This window comes from Rhynchophorus ferrugineus, unplaced genomic scaffold, assembly GCF_030347505.1.
Source record: "Rhynchophorus ferrugineus isolate W39M unplaced genomic scaffold, kcgeb_rfMv2 rfM8, whole genome shotgun sequence".
Classification (NCBI taxonomy): domain Eukaryota; kingdom Metazoa; phylum Arthropoda; class Insecta; order Coleoptera; family Curculionidae; genus Rhynchophorus; species Rhynchophorus ferrugineus.
Window position 1 is genome coordinate 25,701,283 of NW_027472587.1, and position 13,226 is coordinate 25,714,508.

At 32.8% G+C, this 13,226-nt stretch overlaps 1 protein-coding gene and 4 non-coding genes across 5 annotated transcripts in view; all 5 read left to right on the plus strand.

Moving 5' to 3' along the window:
- Positions 1 to 13,226, plus strand: part of LOC143200614 (uncharacterized) — a 144,341-nt gene that overhangs the window by 89,524 nt on the left and 41,591 nt on the right. The window lies entirely within an intron of this gene.
- On the plus strand, positions 817 to 978 carry LOC143201813 (U1 spliceosomal RNA). The gene has a single exon (XR_013007021.1). It is a non-coding gene; the product is annotated as a U1 spliceosomal RNA (small nuclear RNA).
- On the plus strand, positions 2,219 to 2,380 carry LOC143201825 (U1 spliceosomal RNA). Its single transcript, XR_013007031.1, has one exon. It is a non-coding gene; the product is annotated as a U1 spliceosomal RNA (small nuclear RNA).
- Positions 5,895 to 6,056, plus strand: LOC143201837 (U1 spliceosomal RNA). Its single transcript, XR_013007040.1, has one exon. It is a non-coding gene; the product is annotated as a U1 spliceosomal RNA (small nuclear RNA).
- LOC143201802 (U1 spliceosomal RNA) lies at positions 9,158 to 9,319 on the plus strand. The gene has a single exon (XR_013007010.1). It is a non-coding gene; the product is annotated as a U1 spliceosomal RNA (small nuclear RNA).

Here is a 13,226-nt window from a genome sequence, read left to right on the forward strand (position 1 = left end):
ATTTGAGTCATATAAATACTTACAGATAATTTTGTATTAATGTGTTATTAGTAATCGTTGTCCACTAATTTACAATTTACCTGTAGTGTCTTAAAAATAGGTATTTATCTTGGTAGGCCCATTGACCCTTAGTTAGTCTCTAATTAAACAAAATATAGTTAAATGAAACTTGGTAGTACTTTTCACAAACTCCACAAGATCGTACAGTTTAGTTCTCTTAAGTTCGCGTGCAGTGTTATACAATAAGTGTATCTGGGTGCATCCACAATACTACTCAAAACCATTTTTGTATCTTTATTTCGTTACTGTTCTTCATTTTATTTAATTATAGAGTGTCCTAGTGAAGATTCTGGTTAATTTTTTGCGTTATTCTTCTTATACTTAACAGATAGCCAGTCTACTTCTCGCTACTGTACAAATTATGTTTCATATGCCTCATGTTGATGTATCCATTTTATCTATTTTTTAATCGACGTTCATATTTTTATTCATATTTTATTTTTTATGGATTGTTGAAATTTCAAATAACAACAGATTTCAGTGCTGCTATTGTAGGCTGTATCTGTAGTCCATAATTTCCTTGTCGACCATCAGAGGTTTACATTATTATAATTAATACATTTTGTATTCCATCTACCATTTCTATTAAGATTCAGTTTTAAACTTATACATAACTAATACATAACTTTTTCTTTTGTAACTTTATTCGGTTAGTCATTCCTATTACATCCCCATAATAGATGGCAGTTCTATCGAGAAGTAACCTTTTCTAAATAACATACTTTAGTCAACACCTCTGTCAAAGGAGCAAATGGCATACTTACCTGGCGTAGAGATTACCGTGATCAACAAGGCGGTTTCTCCGAAGCGAGGCCCTACCATTGCACCACGGCTGGGCTGACCTTTGCGATTATCCCTAATGTGGATAACTCGGACGCGAAATTTTTGGTAGCCGGGACTGCGTACGCGCTATCCCGACGTTCAAATAATTCAATATAGTTTTCATTTTGGTTACAAAAAGTTGCTGTGATCTACATTAAATTTTTTCGAATAAATTATATTTATTGCAAAAAAACAGACCATATTTTGTAGTGTTGAACTTAACCGTTTCCAACTGTTACACGCAATCCACAATGTATAACACGAATATTATTTTGTAATAATATATTCGATTCCTACATGCTGGTATTTCTTTTTGAGAATAACAATTTTCTTGTTTAATTCTGAAGAATTTGTTGAAGATTAGACTATTTTGACAAATTTACATACTGTTTTGAAAGTGTGTTGTTTAGTATGAGGTTGTATAATTAATTTATCATTTAGATGTATAGGTTTTTGTATCATCTTCTCTTTTGCAACCTAGAGTGACTTAAAGGTAAGTACTTATCTTTAAAGACCCATTAACGCTTAGTTAGTATCTAATTAAATAAAATAAAGTAAAATAAAAGTTGGTACCATTTTTCATACAACTACACAAGATCTTCGAGTTTGGTTCTCTTACGTCTGTATGATAGGGCAATGTTATACATGAATTGCAGAAATTCGGTGTTCAAAATGAAAGTGGAGTATGTTTTTATATATTGCTGTGAATCTCTTAATTTCCTCTATGAGAGTTGACCTCGGAGTTAATAATTGTTCCTATAGTATCTGGGTGCATCCACAATACTACTCAAGGCCATTTTTGTATCTTTATTTCGTCGCTGTTCTTCGTTTTAATTAATTATAGGGTGTCACAGTGAAGATTTTCGTGAATTGTTTGCTTTATTCTTCTTATACTTAACAGATAGCCAGTCTACTTCTCGCTACTGTACCAGTTATGTTTCGCCTCATGTTGATGTATCCATTTTATCTATTTTTTGTTCGACGTTCATATTTTCATTCATATTTTATTTTTTATGGATTGTTGAAATTTCAAATAACAACAGATTTCGGTGCTGTTATTGTACGCTGTATCTGTAGTCCATAATTTCCTTGTAGACCATCAGAGGTCAAAACGAGAATTACATTATTATAATTAATACGTTTTCTATTCAATCTACCATTTCTATTAAGATTCAGTTTTAAACTTATACATAACTAATACATAACTTTTTCTTTTGTAACTTTATTCGGTTAGTCATTCCTATTACATCTCCATAATAGATGGCAGTTCTATCGAGAAGTAACCTTTACTAAATAACATACTTTAGTCAACACCTCTGTCAAAGGAGCAAATGGCATACTTACCTGGCGTAGAGATTACCGTGATCAACAAGGCGGTTTCTCCGAAGCGAGGCCCTACCATTGCACCACGGCTGGGCTGACCTTTGCGATTATCCCTAATGTGGATAACTCGGACGCGAAATTTTTGGTAGCCGGGACTGCGTACGCGCTATCCCGACGTTCAAATAATTCAATATAGTTTTCATTTTGGTTACAAAAAGTTGCTGTGATCTACATTAAATTTTTTTTGGATAAAGTATATTTATTGCAAAAAAACAGGCCATATTTTGTAGTGTTGAACTTAACCGTTTCCAACTGTTACACGCAATCCACAATGTATAACACGAATATTATTTTGTATAAATATTTTGTAATAATATATTCGATTCCTACATGCTGGTATTTCTTTTTGAGAATAACAATTTTCTTGTTTAATTCTGAAGAGTTTGTTGAAGATTAGACTATTTTGACAAATTTACATACTGTTTTGAAAGTGTGTTCTTTAGTATGAGGTTGTATAATTAATTAATCATTTAGATGTATAGGTTTTTGTATCATCTTCTCTTTTGCAACTTTTTAGTATATGTTTGAATCATATAAATACTTACAGATAAATTTTTATTAGTAGTAGTAAAATTATTTCATCTTATTTCACAGCAGTCCTTTTGAAATTCATTTATAATATTTTTGGTCAAAAACTAGTGCTAAAATAACGTAAGTGAAAAATGAAGTGCGTGAAATAAACAATGTATTTATTTTATTTTTTTATCCTCGGAAAGTAAATTAAATAAAATATTAAAAATTAAAAAATGGCAAACCATAGCGATTCAACCAAATCACCTGCACACTTTGATATAAGATTAGAACAAACAGCAATAATGCAAACTCCACCATAAGAATGGACTACAGTCATTAATAAAAAACGATTGAGAAGTCCAGAAGAAGAAATCGCGAGGAAACAAACAAGAATCAGTGACTATTGGTTACAGAAACCGATAGAGACAAAAAACAGTTTTAGCAACCTGTCGGAAGAAATTGAAGAGAACATACAACCAAGCCCTGAAAAAGTTGTTCCCAAACCACCACCAATAACAGTCTATATGGTAGGAATAATAAAAAACATCCATGACCTATTGAAAACCATTACTACGAACTACACAATTAAAAGAGTGAGCTATGAAACAATTAAAATCCAATTGTTCGAAGCGGATCACTTTAAAGTTCTTATAAAAGAATTAGATGAAAGATACACCCAATACCATACATTCAGGCCAAAATCCGAGAGTTCATTTAAATTCGTGTTAAAAGGATTACATCACGGGACGGACTTTAACACCATCAAGGTAGCACTAGCTGAAAAAGGCCACGAGGTCGTAAATATTCACAATATACGACATCACACGACAAAAAAACCTCTGCCTATGTTTTATATAGATATAAAACCTAATGGAAATAATAAGGCGGTGTATGAAATGACCAAATTGGAAATAATATTATTAAATGCGAACCACCACATATAAAAAGAATTATACCACAATGCACAAGGTGTCAAGCGCACGGGCACACAAAGACTTACTGTCGCAAATCATATAGATGCGTAAAATGTGCAGGAGAACATAAGACAGGAGATTGTACTCGTAAAGTTCGCGATGAAAAAGTGAAATGTGTTAACTGTAATGGAAATCATCCAGCGAACTACAAGGGTTGCGCAGTTCACAAGCAACTACAGCAGAAACTCTATCCTGCCTTAAGGGAAAAAAGGCATCAACAAAAACAATCCACAACTACCAATCTACCACTACCAACCAGAACAAGTCAACCAGACATAACTTATGCCCAAATAGTTGAAAATGGTTCAGCACAAAAACGAGAGACAATATCTCAACTTACTGAAACTAGCAACATCTCAAGATTAGAAAATATGATGGCCAAACTAATGGATCAAATGAGTACGATGCTTGGTCTACTCACAACCGTCGTAAGCAAACTTGCCTAATGCCTGAAACCAATAGCTACAAAATCGCCGTCTGGAATGCCAATGGGCTCCAACAACACGCCAGGGAACTAAAAATGTTCGTAATTGAACAAAATATTGACGTTATGATGGTTTCCGAAACACACTTTACGGACAAAAATTATTTGAAAGTTCCTAAATATAAGCTTTATCATACAAATCACCCTGATGATAAAGCACATGGAGGTACAGCCATAATAATTCGAGATGATATAAAGCATTTCGAAAAAGAAAAATTCCGCAAAGACTACCTGCAAGCCACCAGTATAACCATAGAGGAAGCCCATGGACCATTAACAATTTCTGCGATTTATTGCCCACCCAAACATAACAACAAGGCAGAACAATTTCAAGAATTCTTCAATACGCTAGGTAATAGATTTATAGCAGGAGGAGATTATAATGCAAAACATTTAATGTGGGGTTCAAGAATAATAACCTCAAAAGCTAGAGAACTGCTCAAAGCTATAAGGATAGATAACTTACAACATATCTCTACTGGTGAACCAACATATTGGCCTTCAGACAGAAATAAAAAACCAGATACAATAGATTTCTGTATTACAAAAAATATTGATCCAAAAAAGTGTCAGGCAGAATCATGTTTCGTCCTGTCTTCTGATCATTCACCAATAATAGTAACAATTTCTTCAAAAATTACCATCAAAGATAAACCCCCTTCTCTGCGCAATAATAGAACTAACTGGCCCTCATTTAGAGAAAACTTAGACCAAAATATCTCTCTAAACTTATCGTTACAAACTGAAATGGATATAGAAATAGCAGCAATAAATCTTACAAAAAATATACAGGAGGCAGCATATTCCGCGACTCCCAACAGTGAAACATTTCCAAGAAAAAATACACATATATCATGTACAAAATAGAAAAACATAGCAGAAAAAAGAAAGTTACGACGAAATTGGCAACAGCAAAGGACTGAAGAGAATAAAAGAAAATTTAATAAGGCCATAAAAGAGCTGAGAGATCTAATCCAAATCGAACAAAACCAAGGCATTCAAGAATACCTAGAAAACTTGACATCAACTGAGGCTACAGACTATTCGTTGTGGAAAGCAACAAAAAAGCTTAGGAGATCCCAGCAGCATAACCCACCTATTAAAACAAGCGAAAATAATTGGGCGAGAAGCAATAAAGAGAAGGCCGACATTTTCTCAAAACACTTAAAAAATGTTTTTAAACCTTTCCAGTCTCAGCTACATAAAGATGATGAAAATAAAATTACTAGATTTCTAGATCCGCCATTTCAAATGGATTTACCGCACGAGTCAAAAAAGTTAAACATACAATAATGAGAGAGATTAATATTAAAAAAACTCCTGGTTATGACTTAATTACTGGCAAAATTTTAAAAGAACTATCAGAAAAGGCTATAAAACTATTAACATATATATTTAATGCTATGCTACGAATTAATTACTTCCCTAGTATCTGGAAAGTAGCTAAAATATTAATGATACTTAAACCAGGAAAAATACCATTTCTATTAAGATTCAGTTTTAAACTTATACATAACTAATACATAACTTTTTCTTTTGTAAGTTTATTCGGTTGGTCATTCATATTACATCCCCATAATAGATGGCAGTTCTATCGAGAAGTAACCTTTTCTAAATAACATACTTTAGTCAACACCTCTGTCAAAGGAGCAAATGGCATACTTACCTGGCGTAGAGATTACCGTGATCAACAAGGCGGTTTCTCCGAAGCGAGGCCCTACCATTGCACCACGGCTGGGCTGACCTTTGCGATTATCCCTAATGTGGATAACTCGGACGCGAAATTTTTGGTAGCCGGGACTGCGTACGCGCTATCCCGACGTTCAAATAATTCAATATAGATTTCATTTTAGTTACAGAACGTTGCTGTGATCTACATTAAATGCTCGTTTTTTTTTTTTGAAAATAACAATTTTCTTGTTTAATTCTGAAGATTAGACTATTTTGACAAATTTACATACTGTTTTGAAAGTGTGTTGTTGTATATGAGGTTGTATAATTCATTTATCATTTAGATGTATAGGTTTTTATATCATATTCTCTTTTGCAACTTTTTAGTATGCAGCTATATATTTGAGTCATATAAATACTTACAGATAAATTTTTATTAGTAGTAGTCGTTGGCGACTAATTTAAAATTTGTACTTACAGTGACTTAAAATTAAGTATTTATCTTGGAAGACCCATTAACCCTTAGTTAATCTCTACTTAAATAAAATAAAGTAAAATAAAACTTGGTAGCACTTTTCACATAACTCCACAAGATCGTACAGTTTAGTCCTCGTAAGTCCGCGTGCAGTGTTATACAAGAATTGCAGCAACTCGATGATCAAAATGAAAGTGGAGTATGTTTTTATATATTGTTGTGAATCTCTTAATTTCCTGTATGACAGTTGCTCTCGGGGTTAATAATTGTTCCTATAGTATCTGGGTGCATCCACAATACTTCTCAGGGGCATTCTTGTATCTTTATTTCGTTACTGTTCTTCGTTTTATTTAATTATAGAGTAACCTAGTGAGGATTCTGGTGAATTATTTGCTTTATTCTTCTTATACTTAACAGTTATCCAGTCCACTGCTCGCTACAGTCCTTCTTCATCTGCCTGATTGTTTATCGTTGTTTTGTGTTTACAGTAAAATATTTAATTGACTAATGCATTTGTGTCTGCTTTGTCTAATGCAATTTCAAGATTCTTCCGTGTCAATTGTTAGGTTCATCCACGCATATAAAGAACTTGTTCATATTGAGTGCTAATTGGATATTCCTAATTGAAAAAATTTTCTTGAAATTTTAAATTTTATTGTACTAAGTGTGCCTGACAATTGTTTTGTTAAATATATTGTTGAAGCTTGAAATAATGACAGGTTTGAATACTGATATTGTTGTTTCAACATGTCTTATGCTACATTTATACTTCAGATGTTTCGTTTTCGACCCTTTATATTTGATGGTATTTTGTATTTACGGTGTTACGGTTATACTGATCTATTCAATCGCATTTTACTTTTTTAACTTTGACCCTAGGTTTTAACACTGGTACTCTTGCGAGTTTGTGTATAAAGACTTTAAACTTTTATTTCGTTTTACTGACCGTCTCTCCGGACACGTCTTTGCAAGACTATACTATCCTTTGATATTGAACTAAACTATTTGCAATATGTGTTATATATTTTTTCTCATTATTCTGTAACATATTTAAGGTATAAATCATATATTCTGGTATATGGTTTTGTATTTTATTATTTTAAAATAACCGAAATGCGTTTATAACAAACAAAGGACATCATAATTTACTTAAAATTAGCATTGTAATTATTTTTAAGACTTTTTTGATCAGCAATTTTTTTTATTTAATTACATCGTGCTTAGATTTGCTTAGAAAAATTTTAATTTACAAATTTATTACTAGTGTTTTGTTGTACTTACATTAATACAGAATCACGGCGAATACGGGATTAATACATCATTATGTATTTCCCAGATTAAAATAAAATTAATCGACTTGAACTAAAGTTAAAAATACACTTATACACTAAACAGGTTCATATGGTTTGGTTCAATTTTCAATCAATCTTCTGATTTCCTACGTGTTTACCAGTAGCTGTATTGCTTCCACATTGCTGATTTAGCAACCTTATTTCATGTGTTAAGACGAAATGTTGAATTACTTCGTATATCCATTTTATTTCGAGGTCAGCGCGCAACTCTTCGTTTGTTACGTAGCGATAAGCATTGGTAATTAATCGTATAATTTTGCTTTGGGTTCGTTGGATTATTAATTATTTTGATGTTTTAGTGCAACCCCATATTTGCACCCCATATGTCCAAATTGATAATCTGAATTGACTGATAAACCAAGCTCTTTGATTTTATGTCGAGTTGAGAGTATCTTCCGACTAACCATTACAGTTCCTTAACTGTGAGTCTAATCTGCTTTGCTTTTTGTCTAACATGATGGTTCTAGTTTAACCTACGTACGAGATATATTCCAATGTATTTGGCTAATTCTACTTGAGAAATCGGGCATCTCTAGTCTATTTGTAAATCTTGTTGACCGCTTGTTGTATTTTATCTACAGCTTTAGATAGAGATACATATTTTGCCAAGATAACTATGTCGTCGGCAAATGTTTGAAATACTGTTTCTTTTGTTGTTGGGATATCAACGGTATAGAGCAGATATAGGAATAGTTTCAAGACACTACCCCATGGAACTACAGCCAAAATAAGTTTAAGTGTTGAAAATGTCTCTTCATAAAAGACTCTAAATTTTCTTTCGAAAAGATATTATTCCAGCAGTCTACAGTAATTCCGCAGTAGCAATTTTCTCATTTTGTAAATTAATCCCAAATGCCATACCAGGTAAAAAGCTTGTGAGACATCCAGGAATATTGCACAGCAGTATGTTCTTTCTTCGATTTCATATTCAAATAGGCCTATAAAATCCAATCCATTCTAACTTATAATATTTATATACTAGATATATATTTCTGTTTTATTTTGATGAAAAGTAGTAACGGTAGTAATGAATATCTATTCGGTTATCTGCAAATAGTGGAATTTTATTAAACATACATGAGTAAATGTCATAAGTAAATTTAATGGTGTATATTCCTCCAAAAAAAACTATAGGTAAATTTGAATTGACTTGATAATTAAATTAAGCCTATTGCTTTAGTTTTATTACATTATTGGGTTAATATTCATTACTTATCGGTGTAAATGTATTTAAAGATATTTATGTAAAATAAAATATGCTGAATCAAAAAGAAAAAGTAACTTTTCTATCTTTTGTAAGTTTTTTAGTTTATTCGAATGGTCATTCCTATTGCAGCCCCATAATAGATGGCAGCTCTATCGAGAAATAACCTTTTCTAACCGATATACTCTAGTGAACACCCCTATCGATGAGGCAAATAGCATACTTACCTGGCGTAGAGATTACCGTGATCAACAAGGCGGTTTCTCCGAAGCGAGGCCCTGCCATTGCACCACGGCTGGGCTGACCTTTGCGATTATCCCTAATGTGGATAACTCGGACGCGAAATTTTTGGTAGCCGGGACTGCGTACGCGCTATCCCGACGTTAAAATAATTCAATATAGTTTTCATTACAATTATAAAATGTAGAAAGCATTCATTATTTGGAATGTAAGATTCAGGTTAGCGCATACACACTCTTATTAATTTTTGGTAGTAAACACTGGCAGCGATATTCGAAAAGGCTCTACGAAATATATATATATATATATATATATATATATATATATATATATATATATATATATATATATATATAGAATATATATATAGAATAAATTAAATTCTATATATATATATATATATATATATATATATATATATATATATATAGAATTAAAATAATATTTTAATATATATATATATATATATATATATATATAGAATTTAAATACAAAACGTATATGCATAAACATATAGAATAAATAAGTATAAAGAGATAAAAACCCAAAAAAAACTAAATGTAATAATACTTAAATACGTAACAAGTTAATTGAAAAGTCTCGGCCTACCATAGTAAAACACATTTTTTTGGCAAAATTAGTTTTTTTCATTCAGTATAATTCCCTCCAAGGGTGATAGCGACCCTCCAACTTTTCGATACCATTTTTGTATTTACGATACGATTTGATACGATTTGTCCTTTGCTTCAAAATAGGACTCAGTTTCGGCGATCACCTCTTCATTCGACAAACATTTCTTCCCAGCGAGCATGCTTTTGATATCTGAGAACAAGAAATAGTCGCGGGGACTAGATCTGTAGAATACGGTAGATGAGGAAGCAATTCGAAGCCCAATTCATGGATTTTTTTAATCGTTTTTACTGACTTGTGACACGGTGCATTATCTTGGTGAAGCAGTACTTTCTTTTTCTTCAAATGCGGTTGTTTTCGGCGATTTCGTCCATCAAACGATCTGATAACGCTATGTAATACTCGCTGTTGATGGTCCTTCCAATGAAAATTATTCCATGCGAATCCCAAAATACAGACGCCATTACCTTACCAGCCGACTGTTGCATTCTTCCACGCTTTGGAGCGGGTTTATCGTGTGCAGTCCACTCGGATGACTGTCGATTAGACTTCAGAGTGAAATGATGGAGCCATATTTCATCCATTGTCACATATCGACGCAAAAACTTTGGTTTATTACGCTTGATCATCTTCAAAAACTGCTCCGAATCATCAACTCGTCGTTATTTTTGTTCAAAAGTGAGCTCGCGCGGCACCCACTTTAGACAGAGCTTTCTCATACCCAAATATTCGTGAATGACATGATGTACACATTCAGTTGATATCTTTAAAGTGTCTGTTTCATTCAATTTCAATTTACGGTCATTCAAAATAATTTTCTGGATTTTTTTAATGTTTTCGTTGGTAACAACCTCTTTTGGACATCCACTGCGTTCACCGTCTTCGGTGTTCATTTCACCACGTCTAAACTTAGCATACCAATCCTTGATGGTTGATTTTCCTAGGGCAGTGTTCGGAAATTCCGCATCAAGCCAAGTTTTTGCTTCAACTGTATTTTTTCCTTTCAAAAAGCAATATTTTATCAACACGCCAAATTCCTTTTTATCCATTTTTTTACAATAACGAAAGTGGCTTCATTCAAAATCCTATAATTTACAAACTAATGATCCGACCGCTGTCAAATTTATACACGCATCCTTTGAGGGTTACGGCTAACTAAAAAACATAAGCATTTATTTCCAATAACGCTATCTATGTGTCAGGTCGGAGACTTTTCAATTGACCTTTTATATAAAACGTATAAATATTGTTTAATATCTTTAAATATTTGGCAATAATCCGGCTACGACTAAAAAGTTCATCAGTCGATCCAGCTTCTTTAATTGAAAGCACTGTTCCACCGTATTTCCCAAATTGCATAGTCACCTGTGTGAGTTGTACATTCGACACTCATCAGTATATGCTAACAGTCAGCGACAATCTGCACTTATTGCATAACGGTGGATTCCCTCCCTTTAAGAGAAATTCATGTGTTAGTCTGCAGTGACCTATTCGAAGTCGTGAAAATATGCGCAGTTTGTGTCTGCTAATATAAATAGTGTTAAAACCCTGGCAGAACTCTTTCTTCACTTCCCACAGCTTATTTTTCTCCGTCACGTCCCATTCGAGCTTGACTAGTTGCCCAATGAGCAGAGTAGTGGAGTATTCCAAATCTCGGCTCCAGAAGATGAAGTTCTTCAGTAGGGACCCTCCCGTCAAGTAATCCGCTCTCATTGCTCCTAATTCCAGAGTGAGAGGGAAGCCGCTTATATATGACCGCTTATTTTCAAATTTGTATTTAATTATTGGATAAGTGTTACTAATGGCTGATGGAATTGTGTTGATTTAAGACTTTCCAAAGAGCTCATTGAATCGAAGGCAATTACTATTGGATTATTACCTTGTATATTTTGTACAATTTTCAGTGCTTCATAGATGGCTAGGAGTTCTGCTGTTACAATATGCCCGATGAAGAGGGGAGTGCGAAATGTCCTTCTTATAGTGATGAAGTAAAAGCAGCGCCTACATAGTCATTACTCTTGGATCCGTCTGTGAAAACAAAACATTATTCAGGATATTTTTCACTTCTAATTTCATCAAAAAGCGAGCAAATACTGCGGGAGATAAAGTGTTCCTCGGGAATGGTCCTCATGGGTAGATCAAAGGATAACGGCGATAGTTGCCAGGGAGGACTACATCGCCAAATTTTTTAATTTCAAATCATATAAATATTTTAGCAGCTTATCTTGGGATAAAACATTTTTTATAAAAAAATAGACACCTTTACCCAAATATTGATCGACTTCAGATTGTTGGGCTATATTTATATATTTTATATTCACATTAAATTCTTCTCCACATTACCTTTAATATAAATTCCTTGGCGCATTGTTTAAAATTTTGTGGTGGGATTCCTTCTAGTAACATTGTGTCTTTCTAAAAATTTTATACATTTTTTGCAAATTCTTACTACTAGCAATATGAAACTGAAACAATATAAACTCTACTGTAACATCTGAAGAATTCATTAATTTCATGATTTTCTTTCATTTAATCGAAACTGTCGATTTGGATATGACCGAATAGCATCACAATAAGTTTCTGGAAGGGTATGATGAGCTTCGGTAGGATATTTTTTCAAATCAAAATCGAAATATCATACAAGCACCTAATATTTAAGCTATCACTATATCCCTATGGTATAGTACTACTAAATCAATTCAAGACCGAGCCTTTTAGTAGTTTGTTCACAAAATTATTAGGAACTATTATTTTATCACTAGCTGCCTGAAGCTTCTTTGTATTTGGTTGTTGTCATTGCTAAAAGTGCTAGATTATTCAGTGCAGTTATTGTTATTATTTACAACTTATCTTGATAAACAATTTTCTTATAGCGTTTCTTTTCTGTTTTATATTATGACGAATTTTAGTTCTCTCATATTAAACAGTGAAAACTACGTCTATATATAGTCTATAAGTTTTTTTGTACATATGTCATCAAGATCTTTAATGTATTGCCTGTCGCAATGTGTAAATTCGTTTTAGAATCAAACAATATTTTCCTTCTCATTTTATTCTAGTTAAAAAGAGACACAATTCTATCTCATTATTTCGAACACGTACACGAATGAGCCTGTCATAGTCGTCTGGTTGTCAGACGTATGCAAAATTCTTGGAAACAATAGTGATAAGAGGTTATAACTCTAATCTATAAACTATTGTGGTTGTATAATTAAATGTAGTTTTTAGATGTACTATAATGTTAAAATAAATTATATTTGATTTTTTTGTTTATTTAGATTGGAATTTTGTTGTATATCAAAGCTAAACTGTACTAAAACTCAGACAACATTGCGTCGTTTTGATGTCACAAATTTAGATGACGTATGTACAAAATTACTTTGGACAAACTTTATGTTCAGTTATCTTCAAATAGTGG